The sequence below is a fragment of the Pongo pygmaeus genome, chromosome 10, assembly GCF_028885625.2.
Source record: "Pongo pygmaeus isolate AG05252 chromosome 10, NHGRI_mPonPyg2-v2.0_pri, whole genome shotgun sequence".
Classification (NCBI taxonomy): Eukaryota; Metazoa; Chordata; class Mammalia; order Primates; family Hominidae; genus Pongo; species Pongo pygmaeus.
The window spans coordinates 78,160,991-78,182,609 of NC_072383.2; the positions used below are offsets into that span (position 1 = coordinate 78,160,991).

The following is a 21,619-nucleotide window of genomic DNA, read 5'->3' on the forward strand; positions in this document are numbered from 1 at the left end:
TCTCCCCTTTATCATTTTTTATTGTGTCTGATTCTTATTTCTTTCTTTATTAGTCTGGATAGTGGTCTATGTATTTTGTTAATCTTTTCAAAAAACCATCTCTGGGAGTCAATTGATTTTTTTGAAGGGTTTTCATGTCTCTATCTCCTTCAGTTCTGCTCTGATTTTAGTTATTTCTTGTCTTCTGCTAGCTTTTGAATTTGTTTGCTCTTACTTCTTTAGTTCTTTTAATTGTGATGTTAGGGTGTCGATTTTAGATCTTTCCTGCTTTCTCCTGTGGGCATTTAGTGCTATAAATTTCCCTCTAAACACTGCTTTAGCTGTGTTCCAGAGATTCTGGTACATTGTGTCTTTTTTCTCATCGGTTTCAAGTAACTTATTTATTTCTGCCTTAATTTCATTATTTACCCAGTAGTCATTCAGGAATGGGTTGTTCAGTTTCCATGTAGTTGTGTGGTTTTGATTGAGTTTCTTAATCCTGAGTTCTAATTTGATTGCACTGTGGTCTGAAGGACTATTATGATTTCATAGATGTCTATTAGGTTGCTTTGTCCAGAGCTGAGTTCAAGTCCTGTATATCCTTGTTAATTTTTTGTCTCATTGATCTCTTTAGTATTGACAGTGGGGTGTTAAAGTCTCCTACTATTATTGTGTGGGAGTCTAAGTCTCTTTGTAGGTCTCTAAGAACTTGCTTTATGAATCTGGGTGCTCCTGTATTGGGTGCATATATATATTTAGGATAGTTAGCTCTTCTTGTTGCATTGATTCCTTTACCACAATGTGATGCCCTTTGCCTTTTTTGATCTTTTTTGGTTTAAAGTCTGTTTTATAAGACTAGAATTGCAACACCTGCTTTTTTTTCTTCCACTTTCTTGGTAAATCTTTTTCTATCTGTTTATTTTGAGCCTATGTGTGTCTTTGCATGTGAGATGGGTCTCCTGAATACAGCACACCGATGGGTCTTGACTCTTTATCCAATTTGCCAGTCTGTGTCTTTTAATTGGGGGCATTTAGCCCATTTACCTTTAATTTTAATACTGTTATGTGTGAATTTGATCCTGTGATTATGATGTTAGCTAGTTATTGTGCCTGTTAGTTGATGTAGTTTCTTCATAGTGTCAATGGCCTTTACATTTTGGTTTGTTTTTGCAGTGGCTGGTACCAGTTTTTCCTTTCCATATTTAGTGCTTCCCTCAGGAGCTCTTGTTAGACAGGTCTGGTGGTGACAAAATCCCTCAGTATTTGCTTGTCTGTAAAGGATTTTATTTCTCCTTCTCTTATGAAGCTTAGTTTGGCTGGATATGAAATTCTGGGTTGAAAATTCTTTTCTTTAAGAATGTTGAATATTAGCCCCTACTCTTTTCTGGCTTGTAGGGTTTCTGCCAAGAGATCCGCATTAGTTTGATGGGCTTCCCTTTGTGGGTAACCTGACCTTTCTCTCTGGCTGCCCTTAACATTTTTTTCCATCATTTCAACCTTGGTGAATCTGACGATTATGTTTCCTGGGGTTGCTCTTCTCGAGGAGTGTCTTTGTGGTGTTCTCTGTATTTCCCGAATTTGAGTGTTGGCTGTTCTTGCTAGGTTGGGGAAGTTCTCCTGGATAATATCTCGAAGTGTGTTTTTTCATCTTGGTTCCATTCTCCCCATCACTTTCATGTATACCAATCAAATGTAGGTTTGGTCTTTTCACGTAGTCCCATATTTGTTGGAGGCTTTGTTTGTTCCTTTTCATTCTTTTTTCTCTAATCTTGTCTTCACACTTTATTTCATTAAGTTGATCTTCAATCTCTTATATCCTTTCTTCTGCTTGATCAATTCAGCTATTGATACTTGTGTATACTTCATGAAGTTCTTGTGCGGTGTTTTTCAGCTCCATCAGGTCATTTATGTTCTTCTCTAAAGTTCGTAATCCCTCTAACCTTTTATCAAGGTTCTTAGCTTCTTTGCATTGGGTTAGAACATGCTCTTTTAGCTCGGAGAAGTTTATGACCCACCTTCTGAAGGCTACTTCTGTCAATTCTTCAAACTCATTCTCTGTCCAGTTTTGTTGCCTTGATGGTGAGGAGTTGTGATCCTTTGGAGAAGAGGCATTCTGGTTTTTGTAATTTTCAGCCTTTTTGCCCTGGTTTTTCCTCATCTTTGTGGATTTATCTACATTTGGTCTTTGCTCTTGGTGAACTTTGGATGGAGTTTTTGTGTGGTCTTCCTTTTTGTTGATGTTGATGCTATTGCTTTCTCTTTGTAATTTTTCCTTCTAACAGTCAGGCCCCTCTTCTGCAGGTCTGCTGGAGTTTGCTGGAGGTCCACACCAGACTCTGTTTGCCTGGGTATCACCAGCTGAGGCTGCAGAACAGCAAAGATTGCTCCCTCCTCTTTCCTCTGCTTCCTCTGGAGCAGAGGAAGTGTCTGGGAAGTGTCTCCCTGTCAGTAGGCATGGGGGTCAGGGACCCACTTGAGGAGGCAGTCTGTCCCTTAGCAGAGCTCAAGCACTGTGCTGAGAAATCCATTGCTCTCTCCAGAGCCAGCAGTCAAGAACATTTAAGTCTGCTGAAGCTGTTCCCACAGCTGCTGCCTCCCCCCAGGTGCTCTGTCCCAGGGAGATGGGAGTTTTATGTATAAGCCCCTGACTGGGGCTGCTGCCTTTCTTTTTCAGAGATGCCCTTCCCAGAGAAAAGGAATCTAGAGAGGCAATCTATCTACCGGGCCTTTGCTGAGCATTGGTGGGCTCTGCCCAGTTTGAACTTCCTGGTGGCATTGTTTACACTGTGAGGGGAAAACTGCCTACTCAAGCCTCAGTAATGGTGGACATCCCTCCCCCCACCAATCTTCAGTGTCCCAAATTGACTTCAGACTGCTGTGCTGGCAGCAAGAATTTCAAGCCAGTGGATCTTAGCTTCCTGGGCTCTGTGGGAGTGGGATTTGATGAGCAAGACCACTTGGTTCCCTGGCTTCCGTCCCCTTTCCAGGGGAGTGAATGGTTCTGTCTCGCTGGCATTCCAGGTGCCACTGGGATATGAAAATAAAATCCTGCAGCTAGCTCAGTGTCTGCCCAAATGGCTGCCCAGTTTTGTGCTTGAAACCCAGGGCCCTGGTGGTGTAGGCACCTGAGGGAATCTCCTATTCTGTGGGTTACGAAGACTGTGGGAAAGGCATAGTATCTGGGCCGGATAGCACTGTCCCTCATGGCACAGTCCCTCACAGTTTCCCTTGGATAGGGGAGAGAGTTCCCCGACCCCTTGTGCTTCCCAGGTGAGGTCATGCCCCACCCTGCTTCTGCTTGCCCTCCGTGGGCTGCATCCACTGTCTAACCAGTCCCAATGAGATGAACTGGGTACCTCAGTTGGAAATGCAGAAATCACCTGCCTTCTACATTGGTCTCCCTGGGAACTGCATATAGGAGTTTTTCCTATTTAGCCATCTTGCCCCAGTCATCCACTGCATTAATCTTAATGACCAATGATGCTTATAAAATTTACAACCAACCTTTGTTGAGACTTTAATCACTTTCTTAGTCCAGGGCCCCCAGAAAACAAAAAGTGAGGCAAAAGCTTAGATGAAATTTTTTATTAGGGAATGCAATCCCAGGAAAGCTGGTGTGAGTAAAAGGAGAATGAGACAAGGAAGAAAGGAAAGCCAAATGAGGATATATTCTGAGTGAATCTTTTACCACCTGGTATCAAATGCAACTGATTACTCACTCTTAAGCCTCTCCTTCCAAGAGAACATATTAAACTACCACATCTCTGGATGGCCCATCTTGGGAAAAAGAATTTATCAATGAACACTCATCTGTCATTGCTCAAATAATTCCATAAAGTGTGTCAGCTTCCCTGAACTTTGGTTTTGTTTTCCTTGTGCTTCTGTACGTTGTGAGCAAGTGAGGTGGGGCTCTATGCTCCAGTGGCAACAGAAAAGCCATAGGACAGGAGATGCAAGGTGATCCGTTGGCATGAAGTTTGTGCTGTTGGGAAAGCCTACTGGAGCCCATATGGAGTTGGTCATCAAAGTGAAGATTCAACTGTCTCAATTGGATAATGGCTCAAGAGACAAATGGGGCCCAGAGTCTCAGGGGTGGCATGTAAGATATATCTGACATAATCACTTTCACCTTTGAATCTTAGTTACCATGTTAACTACCATCCATAAAATAGAGGCAATAAACTATCTCTGGGTGACTTAAAAAAAAATATATATATATAAAATGGAACTCATTGTGTTCTTTAAAACAAGACTCTTTTTTTATTAATGTCATTAATTATTTTTCCATTAATGACAGTAATTATTCAATTCATTTAAGTTAGAGACCTTGGAGTAAACTTTGACTCCCATTTCTTACTCTGCAATCACAGTCAGAAGCCTAGACATGTAGAACCTAGCTCCACGATGCCCCTTAAATGTTCTAACTCATTTCTTTCCCATTACCATCATGTTAACTCAGGCTTTGAGTACATTTTGCCTGAAATAGCCACCTGATGTTTTCCGTACCTCCTGCCTCTCCTTTCTCTTGCCAGAATAATCTCCTTAAAGCATCTGATCCTATTTTTTCTTCTTCAAAACATCATTCACTTCCAAGAGTCCATTAAATTAAATCCAGCCTTCATTATGTAGGACCTAGAAGAATCCTCAAATCAATTAAACCTGCCTTTTCTACCTAGTTCTGTTTTGTTAGCATCCATATACCTAATTGCAGCCAAATTGGATTTCACAGGTTTCCTTGGATACAAACTTTGCTTTCTTAACTTTATTTCTTGTTCATATTTTCCTGCAATCTTAAAATGCCCTTCCTGCCACTGCTTTTTTCTTCTTCAAAAGCACGTCTTAAAATGCCCTTCCTGCACATGCTTCCTCGTCAAAAACACATATTCTCCTTTCTTCAAAGCACATCTTTAAAACTATCTCCTTCAGGAAGCCTGGACTGTCCCATCAAGCCTGTTGTCTCCACACTTCCAGTGATGAGTCTCTTGCCTGGATGTCTTCACTTCTAATGTAGACTATTTTTTACCTTCCCTTAAAGAGGTGGGGATCATGCAGCTTCTCTATTCTCAGAGCTATAGGAACACCCCAAGTCACTGTCTAATTTAGGAGATTGGCCCAAGGCAGGGAAGAAGTGAGTTTGGCAGCCTCGGATGAGGGAAATTATGCTGCCAAGATAACCATGTTTTGTGCTCCTAGATTGAACTCTTTGATCATACAAATCTATGGAAAGGTCTTTCTCAGCTGCCATCGGCCGTGAAGCGTGCCTGAGATAGATGCTGGCTGATTTTTCAGTGTTGGGTAAACTACAGTATTTGCTGATTTGGATGATCTCACAGTGCTAGGAGGGGGATAGAAAGAGTGTAATGTTTTCTTCCAAACCCTGATGACTTAGGAAGGTGAAGTGGACACTGACTCTCATGTGCCCAAAGTGTTTACTTGTAAATGAGCTCTAAATTCAATATACTTACAAAATATAGTAAACAAGAGCTCAATCAGTAAATCTCTACCAGTCATTTGACATAATTATCCTCTAGAGTAATGTGAAATATGGTTTAATTGACACCATTTAAAACAGCATTTGCTTTATTTGGGTGGAGTTTTTTTTCCTACTAATAACAGAATTGGAGAAAAATGACTCTTACTGCATGTAAGCTAACATTTTGTACCAGTGAGAACACATTTTGGTAGGAAAAAGATGAAAGCTAAAAATAGTATACTGGAAAAGTCATTTTATCAGGCATATTCTGACTGAGAGAGGTCCTAAAACTCTTGTCTTAAGAAGTGTTTAATCTCAGATCTGTTTTTTTTTTTTGGTCATTTTAAGAAGGAGAAGAATTGCTCTTTGATATTGATATTGGATATTAAGCAAGGTTTCTGGTTTCAAAGGAAATAGGATTTTATTTATCGAGAAGAGGCCTGCTCATAGAGAGGAAGATGGCTAATTTTGGCCTATTTCCCTGGAATCACAATTTCCTATCTGATGGGAATTTGAGGAGCGTGATTGTTTATATTCTAGAAAAGACAGTGGGAAGAAGAGAGGAAACAGTCAAGGGGCTGACCTTTTGACCCAGCTGACAGCTATCGAATCCAAGATTTTAGAATTAGAATTGCAGGGCATTGGGAGTGCATCTTCCTAAGGCCAGTGAAATATGATTCTGAGTTCTATGAAGAATGCAAGACTCTCTCTTGACTATCTCTTTAACCTGTTCTCTTTATCATTTCTCTTACTTCTTACTCTGTAAGCAGTCAGAAGCAGTCAATAGTTCACACTCAGAAGGGTAAATGGCACAGCTTGTTAGCTGGTCTCCTTGCCCCTAAATTCAACCTGGCTTCAGTTCACTCTGCAGTCTGCTGCCAGTGTTATAATTGCAATGGCAGAGATTGTCTATAATAGAGATTGTATATAATATAATCACAATGTCTGCCATTGTGATTACAACACTAGCAGCAGACCACAGGGTGCAATAATGTCAACCCTCTGCTTATAAACCTTTGTTGTCTTGCTGTTGTTTATAGGAAAGTGTCTAATGCCCTTAACTTGACCTTTCCCATCAGATTTAGTGGCCCCTTCCCCCATGTACTCTGTTACTGTATTATGCCGATTTGTTGACATGGCATTGTCACACTTACCCAGTGAGTTTCATAAAGGCAGAAACTATGTCTTAGTTATCTGTGTGCTTTCATCCTTTAATACAATTTTTTGTACACGGTAGGTATTCATTAAATTCTTCAATTTTAAAATGCTACATAGTAAACCAGATTATGTTCACTCTACTCATATGATGTAATTCAACTCAGGGACTATCTATTGAATACCTTTTATGTTTCAAAAACTTTCTTAGATTCATTATTTAATGGAATTAATAATTTTTTCATCAGTTGTCTTTAGAGACTGAGGTTGATTTGTGTTTGTTTTCCTTTTAAAATAGTTTCTCTTCTCTTAGAAAGCAACAGTTCAATTCTTTTAAGCTTATTAAATGAAGCTCTTTAGACTTTTTACCATTTTTTTTTTTCTGGAGTAGCAGAGTTTGAACATGCTGGTTGTCTTTGAGCTTGTATCTTTAGCTTGATTATTTCACCACAACATTTGGCCAATCATAGGATGGGATAGCTGGGGTGATAGATTTCTAATTTTCTTTTTTTTTTTTTTTTTCTTTCTTCTTTTATTATTATTTATTATTATTAAACTTTAGGTTTTATGGTACATGTGCGCAATGTGCAGGTAAGTTACATATGTATACATGAAATTGGAAATCATCATTCTCAGTAAACTATCGCAAGATTTCTAATTTTCTTCTTCTTAACATCTTTTTTCAGATAATGCAAAAAGATGTGTGCCAAGTCATATCAAAGCAACTGCAATATTTACTGACATAAGGACAACCAATATCATTTAATTAGTTTCTAAGTATGCCAGGTACTATGATGAATCCTAGCTGGGTTATTTTATTTAATCTTCATCACATTCACCTTGTGAATGACAGCATAAAGGATTAAAAAAAAGTTACATACCTGTTGTTATACAATTAGCAAGCAGCAACACATGAAAGATTTAAACTCAACTCTGATTTTTGAGCCCAGATTTTGCCACTACTTCCAGTATTTCCTATACTTGAATAATGCGCAAACTCCTTGGAAAAAAATCCTAAGGATTCTCTCTCATTGGAGGATCTCTCCAAAAATCCAAGTTTGAGAAATACTGATTTAAGAAATTAAAGTTTTAACCTATGGAAATGCCTTTCAATATGAATATTGCTACACAAGAGAAGTTTTAGATTTTTAATGAGGTAAGATGACTTGTTGAAAGATTCCCTCAATATAAAAACACAAACTATACAAATCTCACCTCTTCATGAATTTGTCTGCAGAGTTGAGTTTATAGGCAGTGACAGAACCCAGGGACTATCTCTACCCCTGTAGTAGACACTATGGAGCATAGTCCAGATCCTGCCTTCAGAACAAAGACCCTTATTCCCCTGAGGACCAGAAGTGTCCAGTGCTGAGAGTTCACAACTGATTCCTTCCCCAAGAAATTATTTTGGCTGAGCAAGTTTATAACCCATTCTTGGAGGCAGCATATTTTCTATGACTAGTTATTTAGGGTAGGGTGTGTGGAGGGACAAAGGCCAAGCTCCTTGCTTCAATTCTGCTCAGGTCTAAGGGGATATTCAAGCTTCAGAGAACTATGTGAGAAGGGCTGAGGCCTCTGTTACAACTGCCTTGCAGGTCAGCCGCTCCCTCTGCCCTGTCCTGCTTTCCTCACTCCTTTACAAGAATTATTGCTGAGAATACTTCACAATAAACCATCTGTTTGTGAATATCTGGCTCAGGAACCAGGAGACTCATGACAATCTCTAAAGCCACCTCAAGGAAACACTAAATAAAAACAGAATGATTTCTAGGTGTATGCAGCTTAAGACAAGACTACAAAGGCTACCTTTCAAGCAGACTGTTGCCTCTTCAGCTCCTCCTTCAGATATTTTGGAGAAAAAACACAAGAACTTTTGACTCTAACACACTGCAAGTACAGACATTAAGTATCTGCAACAACTTCCTCATCCTTAGACACCATTATATAGAAGTTTCTAATCCCTCCGTAGAGCAGAGAATCTATATAACACAAACTGGATTCATAACAGTTTAGACAAAATCAACCACCCCACAAAACAAAATAAAAAAACAAACGATAATAGCAGCTTTAATTATGTTGTTTGGTTTTCTAATTGGCCAAGTAAATAGAAAAATTGACACTAAAACACTTCTCTTCGTATCATGTAGATTGTCTAAAATTAAAATGTAATATTTAGGCTAACACAGCTTAACTGACATTATGAGGATGATAGAATCATATAAACCCATAGTGGGAGGTTCTTTGTGGGTTTATGTGGGACTAGTGGCCAATCCTTTTATCCTTTAGTAATCTTAAGCAGGAACAATTTGTATTGAGTTCCAGTAATTGGAGGTGTGCCTGAGTTGCTGAGGAGTAAGAATGCAAGAAATGCACAAGAGAAATGCACAGTGACACACACTTATAATTTGTATTTTGCTTCAGAACATGTTGTAAACACGAGAAAGAGATGAGTGCAAAATCATCATATAGCCAATATAAATAATTCAAACCCCAAATCCATCTGAGGCTCAAGCTGTGTCATTTGAATCATTTTTGATTGATTAAGAAAATACCACATAAAATGAACAGTTGCCAAATCCATCCTTTTCAAAACTTTGAGTTGTTTAACTAACTAAAAAGAAAAAAAAGTACTTGAGATCACAGTTAGAATTAATATACACATATACCTCTACCTTCTGAACTTAGTTCTAGGATAAAATTCCAATGTATAAGCAAAAAAAGAAATAAATACACTGTCACATCAAGATCAAAGTAATTTTAAGTGTCCCTGTGTTTCCTTTGTGCAACCATTATGACATACTGGAATAATCAATGAAAGACAAAAATAATTGTTCTTTTTCATTTAACTGTGCTATGGCAAAAAGAAAATGAGACTAGCAGTCAGGGAAGAAGTTAGGAATAAGATGCAATACAAGATACTTTGTATCATTAATTATTAGTATTATTATAGAAATGAAGAGGAAAACTCTCTTAGCTGGTTAAGATGTGGCAGCTAAGAAAAAATCCAGATGTAAATTCAGAAGATAATTTCTTTTCATAGTCTTTGCTGACTATGTTTATAGAAGTAAATGTCAAGGTAAGCTTGGCAAGGAGCAAAAGAAATGAGGCACATTTCTCTAGTGTCATTCCCCAGATGCTGTCTTTTACCTTTCTGAGTATGCACAAGTCTGACACCGGGTTTCTGCTTCTTTATGGAAACAGTATGCAAACACTCAAATAACAGCAGGATAGTCATTTTTCATATATGCTTTGTTTTCATTTCTATGACTTGGAAAGACCAAGTTTCCAAATGCAGAAATCTATGCAGTTGCTCTGCAAGTTGAGTCCTTGCTTGCACTCTGGATTTTATTTTTATTTTTTTTCTCCCTTTTGCTCACTTTCCCTGGAGTCTAGAGCCTGAACCAGGCTCCAGGTAAGAGGACGGAGTGAATGCCTTTCGTTTCATTAACATTTTGCTTCACCTGGTGATTTCTTTTCTTTTTTTTTTTTTAATTATACTTTTAGGGTACATGTGCACAACGTGCAGGTTTGTTACATATATATACATGTGCCATGCTGGTGTGCTGCACCCATTAACTCGTCATTTAACATTAGGTATATCTCCTAATGCTATCCCTCCGCCTTCCCCCCACCCCACAAAAGGCCCCGGTGTGTGATGTTCCCCTTCCTGTGTCCATGTGTTCTCCTTGTTCAATTCCCACCTATGAGTGAGAACATGCGGTGTTTGGCTTTTTGTCCTTGCAATAGTTTGCTGAGAATGATGGTTTCCAGCATCATCCATGTCCCTATAAAGGACATGAACTCATCATTTTTTAAGGCTATGTAGTATTCCGTGGTGTATATGTACCACATTTTCTTAATCCAGTCTATCATTGTTGGACATTTGGCTTGGTTCCAAGTCTTTGCTATTGTTAATAGTGCCACAATAAACATACATGTGCATGTGCCTTTATAGCAGCATGATTTATAATCCTTTGAGTATATATCCAGTAATGGGATGGCTGGGCCAAATGGTATTTCTAGTTCTAGATCCCTGAGGAATCGCCACACTGACTTCCACAATGGTTGAACTAGTTTACAGTCCCACCAACAGTGTAAAAGTGTTCCTATTTCTCCACATCCTCTCCAGCACCTGTTGTTTCCTGACTTTTTAATGATTGCCATTCTAACTGGTGTGAGATGGTATCTCATTGTGGTTTTGATTTGCATTTCTCTGATGGCCAGTGATGGTGAGCATTTTTTCATGTGTCTTTTGGCTGCATAAATGTCTTCTTTTGAGAAGTGTCTGTTCATATCCTTCTCTCACTTTTTGATGGGGTTGTTTTTTTCTTGTAAATTTGAGTTCATTGTAGATTCTGGATATTAGCTCTTTGTCAGATGAGTAGATTGCAAAAATTTTCCCCCATTCTATAGGTTGCCTGTTCCCTCTGATGGTAGTTTCTTTTGCTGTGCAGAAGCTCTTTAGTTTAATTAGATCCCATTTGTCAATTTTGGCTTCTGTTGCCATTGCTTTTGGTGTTTCAGACATGAAGTCCTTGCCCATGTCTGTGTCCTGAATGGTATTGCCTAGGTTTTCTTCTAGGGTTTTTATGGTTTTATGTCTAACATTTAAGTCTTTAATCCACCTTGAATTAATTTTTGTATAAGGTGTAAGGAAGGGATCCAGTTTCAGCTTTCTACATATGGCTAGGCAGTTTTCCCAGCACCATTTATTAAATAGGGAGTCCTTTCCCTATTTCTTGTTTTTGTCAGGTTTGTCAAAGATCAGATAGTTGTAGATATGTGGCATTATTTCTGAGGGCTCTGTTCTGTTCCATTGGTCTGTATCTCTGTTTTGGTACCAGTACCATGCTGTTTTGGTTACTGTAACCTTGTAGTATAGTTTGAAGTCAGGTAGCGTGATGCCTCCAGCTTTATTCTTTTGGCTTAGGATTGACTTGGCAATACGGGCTCTTTTTTGATTCCATATGAACTTTAAAGTAGTTTTTTCCAATTCTGTGAAGAAAGTAATTGGTAGCTTGATGGGGATGGCATTGAATCTATAAATTACCTTGGGCAGTATGGCCATTTTCACGATATTGATTCTTCCTACCCATGAGCATGGAATGTTCTTCCATTTGTTTGTATCCTCTTTTATTTCATTGAGCAGTGGTTGATAGTTCTCCTTGAAGAGGTCCTTCACGTCCCTTGTAAGTTGGATTCCTAGGTATTTTATTCTCTTTGAAGCAATTGTGAATGGGAGTTCACTCATGATTTGGCTCTGTGTTTGTCTGTTATTGGTGTATAAAAATGCTTGTGATTTTTGCACATTGATTTTGTATCCTGAGACTTTGCTGAAGTTGCTTATCAGCTTAAGGAGATTTTGGGCTGAGACGATGGGGTTTTCTAGATATACAATCATGTCTTCTGCAAACAGGGACAATTTAACTTCCTTTTTTTCTAATTTAATACCCTTTATTTCCTTCTCCTGCCTGATTGCCCTTGCCAGAACTTCCAACACTATGTTGAATAGGAGTGGTGAGAGAGGGCATCTCTGTCTTGTGCCAGTTTTCAAAGGGAATGCTTCCAGTTTTTGCCCATTCAGTATGATATTGGCTGTGGGTTTGTCATAGATAGCTCTTATTATTTTGAGATACGTCCCATCAAAACCTAATTTATTGAGAGTTTTTAGCATGAAGGGTTGTTGAATTTTGTCAAAGGTCTTTTCTGCATCTATTGAGATAGTCATGTGGGTTTTGTCTTTGGTTCTGTTTATATGCTGGATTACATTTATTGATTTGCATATGTTGAACCAGGCTTGCATCCCAGGGGTGAAGCCCACTTGATCATGGTGGACAAGCTTTTTGGTGTGCTGCTGGATTTGGTTTGCCAGTATTTTATTGAGGATTTTTGCATCGATGTTCATCAGGGATATTGGTCCAAAATTCTCTTTTTTTGTTGTGTTTCTGCCAGGCTTTGGTATCAGGATGATGCTGGTCTCGTAAAATGTGTTAAGGAGGATTCCCTCTTTTTCTATTGATTGGAATAGTTTCAGAAGGAATGGTACCAGCTCCTCCTTGTACCTCCAGTAAAATTCGGCTGTGAATCCATCTGGTCCTGGACTTTTTTTGGTTGGTAAGCTATTAATTATTGCCTCAATTTCGGAGCCTGTTATTGGTCTATTCAGAGATTCAACTTCCTCCTGGTTTAGTCTTGGGAGGGGGTATGTGTCGAAGAATTTATCCATTTCTTCTAGATTTTCTAGTTTATTTGCATAAAGGTGTTTATAGTGTTCTCTGATGTTAGTGTGTATTTCTGTGGGATCGGTGGTGATATACCCTTTATCATTTTTTATTGCGTCTATTTGATTCTTCTCTCTTTTCTTCTTAGTCTTGCTAGCGGTCTATCAGTTTTGTTGATCTTTTCAAAAAACCAGCTACTGGATTCATTGATTTTCTTGAAGGGTTTTGTGTGTCTCTATTTCCTTCAATTCTGCTCTGATCTTAGTTATTTCTTGCCTTCTGCTAGCTTTTGAATGTGTTTGCTCTTGCTTCTCTAGTTCTTTTAATTGTGATGTTAGTGTGTCAATTTTAGGTCTTTCCTGCTTTCTCTTGTAGGCATTTAGTGCTATAAATTTCCCTCTACACACTGCTTTGAATGTGTCCCAGAGATTCTGGTATATTGTGTCTTTGCTCTCGTTGGTTTCAAAGAAGATCTTTATTTCTGCCTTCATTTCGTTATGTACCCAGTAGTCACTCAGGAGCAGGTTGTTCAGTTTCCATGTAGTTGAGCGGTTTTGAGTGAGTTTCTTAATCCTGAGTTCTAGTTTGATTGCACTGTGGTCTGAGAGACAGTTTGTTATAATTTCTGTTCTTTTACATTTGCTGAGGAGTGCTTTCCTTCCAACTATGTGGTCAATTTTGGAATAGGTGTGGTGTGGTGCTGAAAAGAATGCATATTCTCTTTATTTGGGGTGGAGAGTTCTGTAGATGTCTATTGGGTCTACTTGGTGCAGAGCTGAGTTCAATTCCTGGATATCCTTGTTAACTTTCTGTCTCGTTGATCTGTCTAATATTGACAGTGGGGTGTTAAAGTCTCCCATTATTATTGTGTGGGAGTCTAAGTCTCTTTGTAGGTCTCTAAGGACTTGCTTTATGAATCTGGGTGCTCTTGTATTGGGTGCATATACATTTAGGATAGTTAGCTCTTCTTGTTGAATTGATCCCTTTACCATTATGTAATGGCCTTCTTTGTCTCTTTTGATCTTTGTTGGTTTAAAGTCTGTTTTATCCGAGACTAGGATTGCAACCCCGCCTTTTTTTGTTTTCCATTTACTTGGTAGATCTTCCTCCATCCCTTTATTTTGAGCCTATGTGTGTCTCTGCACATGAAATGGGTTTCCTGAATACAGCACACTGATGGGTCTTGACTCTTTATCCAGTTTGCCAGTCTGTGTCTTTTAATTGGAGAATTTAACCTATTTACATTTAAGGTTAATATTGTTATGTGTGAATTTGATCCTATCATTATGATGTTAGCTGGTTATTTTGCACGTTAGTTGATGCAGTTTCTTCCTAGCCTTGATGGTCTTTACAATTTGGCATGTTTTTGCAGTGGCTGGTACCAGTTGTTCCTTTCCATGTTTAGTGCTTCCTTCAGGAGCTCTTTTAGGGCAGGCCTGGTGGTGACAAAATCTCTCAACATTTGCTTGTTTGTAAAGCATTTTATTTCCCCTTCACTTATGAAGCTTAGTTTGGCTGGATATGAAATTCTGGGTTGAAAATTCTTTTCTTTAAGAACGTTGAATATTGTTCCCCACTGTCTTCTGGCTTGTGGAGTTTCTGTCGAGAGATCAGCTGTTAGTCTGATGGGCTTCCCTTTGTGGGTAACCCGACCTTTCTCTCTGGCTGCCGTTAACATTTTTTCCTTCATTTAAACTTTGGTGAATCTCACAATTATATTTCTTGGAGTTGCTGTTCTCGAGGAGTATCTTTGTGGCATTCTCTGTATTTCCTGAATCTGAATGTTGGCCTGCCTTGCTAGATTGGGGAAGTTCTCCTGGATAATATCCTGCAGAGTGTTTTCCAACTTGGTTCCATTCTCTCCGTCACTTTCAGGTACACCAATCAGACATAGATTTAGTCTTTTCACATAGTCCCATATTTCTTGGAGGCTTTGTTTGTTTTTATTCTTTTTTCTCTAAACTTCTCTTTTTGCTTCATTTCATTCATTTGATCTTCCATCACTGATACCCTTTCTTCCAGTTGATTGAATCGGCTACTGAGGCTTGTGCATGCATCACATAGTTCTCATGCCTTGGTTTTCAGCTCCATCAGGTTCTCTAAGGACTTCTCTGCATTGGTTATTCTAGTTAGCCATTTGTCTAATCTTTTTTCAAGGTTTTTAACTTCTTTGCCATGGGTTCAAACTTCCTCCTTTAGCTCGGAGTAGTTTGATCATCTGAAGCCTTCTTCTCTCAACTCGTCAAAGTCATTCTCCATCCAGCTTTGTTCCGTTGCTGGTGAGGAGCTGTGTTCCTTTGGAGGAGGAGAGGAGCTCTGATTTTTAGAATTTTCAGTTTTTCTGCTCTGTTTTTTTCCCCATCTTTGTGGTTTTATCTACCTTTTGTCTTTGATGATGGTGATGTACAGATGGGGTTTTGGTGTGGATGTCCTTTCTATTTGTTAGTTTTCCTTCTAACAGTCAGGACCCTCAGCTGCAGGTCTGTTGGAGTTTGCTGGAGGTCCACTCCAGACCCTGTTTGCCTGGATATCAGCAGCAGAGGCTGCAGAACAGTGGATATCGGTGAACAGCAAATGTTGCTGCCTGATCATTCCTCTGGAAGTTTTGTCTCAGAGGAGTACCCGGCCATGTGAGGTGTCAGTCTGCCCCTACTGGGGGTTGCCTCCCAGTTAGGCTACTCAGGGGTCAGGGACCCACTTGAGGAGGCAGTCTGTCTGTTCTCAGATCTCCAGCTGCGTGCTGGGAGAACCACTACTCTCTTCAAAGCTGTCAGACAGGGACATTTAAGTCTGCAGAGGTTTCTGCTGCCTTTTGTTTGGCTATGCCCTGCCCGCAGAGGTGGAGTCTACAGAGGCAGGCAGGCCTCCTTGAGCTGTGGTGGGCACCATCTAGTTCGAGCTTCCCAGCTGCTTTGTTTACCTAGTCGAGCCTTGGCAATGGCGGGCGCCCCTCCCCCAGCCTCGCTGCTGGCTTGCAGTTTGATCTCAGACTGCTGTGCTAGCAATGAGCGAGGCTCCGTGGGCATAGGACCCTCTGAGCCAGGTGCAGGATACAATCTCCTGGTGTGCCGTTTGCTATGACTGTTGGAAAAGCTCAGTATTAGGGTGTGAGTGACCCGATTTTCCAGGTGCCATCTGTCACCCCTTTCCTTGGCTAGGAAAGGGAATTCCCTGACCCCTTGTGCTTCCTGGGTGAGGCAATGCCTCGCCCTGCTTTGGCTCACGCTCAGTGCACTGCACCCACTGTCCGACAATCCCCAGTGAGATTAACCCAGTACCTCACTTGGAAACGCAGAAATCATTCGTCTTCTGTGTCGCTCATGCTGGAAGCTGTAGACTGGAGCTGTTCCTATTCGGCCATCTTGGCTCCACCCACCTGCACTCTGGATTTTATAAAGTAATAAGTTTTAAATATGCTCTTGGAAAAGAGAGTTTAAGCTTTGAATTAAAAACCCTTTTCTCTGTGTCTTGCTTCCATATTGAACAAAACCAACTTCTTTTAGAGAGTAGAAAAGTGTGAATAAGACTTGTCAATACTTTGGCCTTTTTGTGTTTTAGTCATATTTTTCTATGTTTACAAGACAGCATCTGTCTAATCAACTATTATATCATAACTTGTCAAGCCAACAGGTGTTAACAGAAAAAAATTGTCCCAGTCTCTTTTACAATACGTTGGCTTTTAATGTCAAAAATATCAACTAATACTACTAGGAAGAAACACCATTTTACAGTTTACTTGTTGTTTTGTAATGAGGGTGGTACCACCCTTCCTCTTGATACCTTGAACCATTATCTCATTTTTTTTTCTTTTACATTTTCTTCACTTCTGAACTTTCCTAAAATACTTTGTTACCTCTGTTTCTTCACTGCCTACTCATTCTTAATTTCCCTGTGGTCTGAATTCAGCCCCATCACTTTCCTGAAATTTTCTTCATAGTCACAAGTGACATTTTAGAAAACAAATCTAAAAAGTTTTTTTAACTCACTCATTTTTTTGACCTCTCTATAGCATTTGCTTTATTGACTGCCCTCATTGCTTTGAAACTCTTCTTTGTTCCCTTAACTTCCATGACCCCATATAAAACTGATTCTTACAACCAGCAGCATATCCTTTCAATTTCTCTGTTTTGGTCATGGCTAAAAACCATGAACTTATTTTTGATTTATCTCCATTCTTTTCCTCCCAAGTCTTGCCTATTTTTCCTCAGTAATTTTCTATCTCCTTTTTTTTCTTCTGAAATATCCTATTACCACCCTTGTCCAAGTCTATGTCATACTTGTTCTTCTTAACTGGTTTCTTTGTATTCAGTTTTTTCCTCATTCCAATCATTATAAAACTACTGCCAATTTTTTCCCCAAAACAATTTTTATTGAACAAGTCATTCCATCATACCCTGTGTTTGGAAGAGGCTGGATTCAAGCCAGTTGGGAATGCATCTGTTTTGATGATATATTTCCCCTAAATTAGACAGACAAATTGTTCCAGCAAAGATGCAGAGAAAACACATCAGCATTCATCTTGGATATAGATGCTGAGACCAATTTAGTCTGAAATGTTGGTTAGATTGCATGAGCTAAAGGTCAGAACTGTGCTTTCAATGACAACTTGAAGAGTTGGAAGTTGGAATGGAGCCAATGAAAGAATGTGTTGCAGAATATAAGAGGCTCTAAACCAGAAAGAGCAGGCCAGTGTGAGAACAGACGAGGGAAGATGTTATACAAGTTCTCAAAGGAAATGGAAATCAGGGGACTAGGATGAGAAATTTTGGTTGATAAACTACTAGAGAGGGTGTGGGGATGAGAAGGGAGTGGCGAAGCTAAATTCTACAGTATATGCTGTGAGTTTTGCCTTAGGAATAAAGGTATGCTGACTGAACTTACGAACACTAAAGAAGGGGGCAAATAATTTTTTTGGCTGATTTGCCAGAGAGCAGTTCTTTGAATTCATTTATATGAACATGTTGTTTTCGTCACATGAATCTAACAATTTTTCTTCAACCATTCCCACATATCTGCCATATTTCCTATCATGCTATGATCTTTCTTCTCTGCTTTCATGAGTTCAAGCTTTCTTTTAAAATTCAGCTCATATTCTATCTGTATCATTTAATTTTTGGTTAAAAACAATGGAAGCAAACACTGGCTAACTTAATTCCCCTCTACCTATTCATTCCCCCCAAAGGGTTTGGGGAGTCAGAGTTTACAGGAAGGATTCATGGAATCCACAGAAGGCTAGAAGATCAGGGTTGAGATAGTTGGAACCAAGGAAGCTCTGGAAGCTTAAGAAGTAGGACGCACAGCAAGTCTCATGGCAAGAAGAGCTTGGTAAGGACTTGGTCACTACCACTACCGCTGCCATGAACTTGACCTCCAACTACCCCCTGTCTTTGCATCCTCCTTGAATTCAAAGTGCTACCCGTAGAAAATCCAGTTGGCCCAGATTAAGTCACATGTCCATCCCTTGTCTGGTCCAGTTTGTGGAAGAGGTCTCTGCTTCCATAGTGCATAGAGAACAATAGCTCCAACCAAGAGTATACATGCTGGAGGCTTTCCCAAAAGGGAGAATAGAATATTGTTAGGAAAAGGAGAGTCAGAGGCTCTGAGGGCAGGAACTTTATTTTTGTATTCTGATACTCCAAAAAGGACTTTGCACACAGCCTGTACGAAATAATTTTTATGAAATATGATATTGACCAACTGTTCCATTTTCAGTGAATTACGTCCTATGAGAATCACCTGCATGTTTTATTTAGTTTAATGTGGGATGAATCAAAGGAGGGCAACTGACATTTACTGCATATTTACTGTGTGCTAGGTACCATACAATTTTCTCTTGTAATAATAATGATAATAATAACAAATGGCATTTATTTAGCTTTATTATTATTATAACCCTTGCATGAAACTCATTGATTTAGATACATTAGTTCATTTATCCCTGTAAGAATCATTCAAGATAGGTCTTATTGTCTTTTTTTCTTTTTTTGCAGATATGAGTACTATTGGCTAGAAAAGTTTAGTAACTTTCCTGAAGTTTCACAGAAGATAAGTATAGAGTGGGAACTCAAAACTATTTCTGTCTGATTCCAAAGCCCTTTTAATATTTTGTATTGCTTAAGTAGCAAAATAGAGTTTGTAGGAACATACAATATCAATAAATGTTTCATGTCCTTCATCATTAACTACTCCAGTTAGTATCAACCGGGAACTTACTTGGAATGTACATTCTCTGCCCGCTCAACAGACCTACGGAATCAGAAACTCTGGAGGTCGGGCCCAGAAATCTGTCTTTTGGCATATTTTCCAGGTGAGTCTGATGTACTCTAGGGTTTCAGAAGTACTGACCTACCTCCCTTCTCACTGTTTGTATCTTTATGTGGCCCCACACCTATATAAGTTGTGCTGAACCTTTATAGTCTGATTATTGTATTATTTTATATGCCATCATTTAAACTTTATTTGTATTTTTTATTTTCCAATTTTGATTTTTAATTTATTTATCAGATGTAGTCTTATAGGCTGCTCTTACTGAAGTCTCACATATATGACAAAAATATAAAAATATGTGTGAAGTGTACATATAGGCTTCGTGTCTATTTTCCTAGTGAACTGAACTATTTTTCTCCTTTTTTTTCTCTGAAAATGTTTTATCTGCTGGGAGATAAACAGAATGAGAAATGAAACTTAATCCATGCAGCCAAGACTCATCTCTGCTACTTCATACCCTTCCCTAGAGGAGCTAAATGTTTTAGACAGTGACTTTATATTACCTTCTCTTTCATCTCTTGCTGGAGTCTTAATAAAGGTATTAAACTATTAATTATGATTCTATATTTTGCAAAATTTGCCTTGGATTCATTGAGAATCTGCCCAGTTGATCAAGATTTGACCACTTACAAATTAAATATTCATCGTCTGTGCTCTAAAATGTAAAGATTGTCTGCTGATCACTTGGGCCACAACACTTTTCAAGACCAGATAAATATTCTAAATGAATGACGGTTCTCTGCCCTGTTCCTCTCACCTGCGTGTCAAGCAGGTTGAACATTATGAAGGTGGTTTTGAAGATAATGCTAGAATTTATGAATGTCTTCCCCCATTTTCAACAGGGACATGAGTTGGGAAGGGCAAGATGAATACTTAGCTTTTCCTTCTTTGTGCATCTCTCCTGTTACTTTTATTTAAAAAGTGCATTTTATTTAACTGTTTAATTCCATTAACTTATTTTAAGTTTAAAATACAAATGAAGTAACTAAATTTAATTATTTTTAATTGCCAAGATTATGTTCTAGTTACTTCTTCTTGTTACCTTTAAGGAAAACAATCTGAATGTTTATCACAAGGATCTTTCTTCTGTATTCAAAATTTCCTTGAAAAAAAAGAGGGCTTATTACCTTATTATTTTGTTATATTAAATGCCTATGCTAGCACCTATTTAGGCAGTGTTTTTTTAGGCAATGGTTATTGAATATGGGATTGAAAGTGTCTTCTAAATAAATGAACAATTATTATATGTCTCCTGGACTTTAAAATTTTCGAGATATATATTAGAGATGCTTATATATGAAATTTACTTGAAAATTAATGGAGCTGCACAGAAACTCTGATTACCTGCACTTGGTCTCTCTACAGTCTAATCATTCATTAACTTTTCAACAGTTTTTTTCTTCTTTATTTTTTGTTACTCAGGGTAAAATGTTTAGCATTCTGGTGTTTTTTCCTATCCATTGGCCTAAGGAAGATAAGAGAAACATGGAACAGCCCAGGATCCAACCTACAGCTTAGAGCTAAGCTCATTCAAGCCCAGACTAGGTCAGCTAACCCCAGGACAATGCACAAATGTGTGATCAAGAAAAAAAAAAGGCTGGGTGTGGTGGCTCATGCCTGTAATACCAGCACTTTGGTAGGCAGAGGTGGGTGGATTCCTTGAGCTCAGGAGTTCGAGACCAGTTTAAGCAACATGGCAACACCCCAACTCTACAAAAACTACAAAAAATTATCTGGCTTTTGTGGTACACACCTGTAGTCCAGCTACTCGGGAGGCTGCGATGGGAGGTAGAGGGTGCAGTGAGCTGAGATTGTGCCACTGCACTCTGGCCTGGGCAACATAGTGAGACTCTGTCTCAAAAAAACGAAAACAAAAACAAAAAACCCAAACAAACAAAATTAAAAGCTAAAATAAAAAAAAATGTAGAGTCACTGAATTTCAGCATTGTTTGTTAAATAGCATTATTCCAGAAATGACTGAATGATACAATCAGGTTTTCATTTCCTTTCCATTCTTAATGTTACCGTCCTATTATTCATTTAGACTATTACTAGACAGCTGAGAAGTCTTTCAACCATTAGATTATTTTCCTCTCTCCCCATTTTATGCACCACACCAGATTCATCTTCCTGTTCTAAAACGTTTAATGATTTTGTATTATTTTCCAAATGAAGTCTGAGTAAGAATTCTATTTCCATTTAGCAAAATTCTATCCATCCTTTGATGTCTATCTTAAATGTCACTTCCTTAGGGACCTGCTATCATTCTCCCAACTGAGGAGCTTTCCTTTTCTTATGGACTTCTATAACACCCACAAATTTTATGACACTTGTCAGATTCAGCACTGAATTATGGTTTTTAAGTAGGCTATTGTATTCTAAACTTTGGAATATGATTACCTCTCTAAAGGAATGACGTGTGATTTTGGTATCCTCTACTCACAGTTTTATGTTTTTGCACAAAAAATGTCTTCTAATAAGTATTGTTTAATTGAATTTGTAGTCCGCTACTCACGAAACTGTC

General features: G+C 38.7%; 1 protein-coding gene across 1 annotated transcript in view; it reads left to right on the forward strand.

Moving 5' to 3' along the window:
- Positions 1–21,619, forward strand: part of OTOGL (otogelin like) — a 289,364-nt gene that overhangs the window by 12,827 nt on the left and 254,918 nt on the right. The window contains exons 2-3 of the mRNA XM_054443471.1: positions 18,011–18,153; positions 18,819–19,135. The gene's annotated coding sequence lies outside the window, so the exon portion shown is untranslated. The remainder of the gene's footprint in view (positions 1–18,010; positions 18,154–18,818; positions 19,136–21,619) is intronic.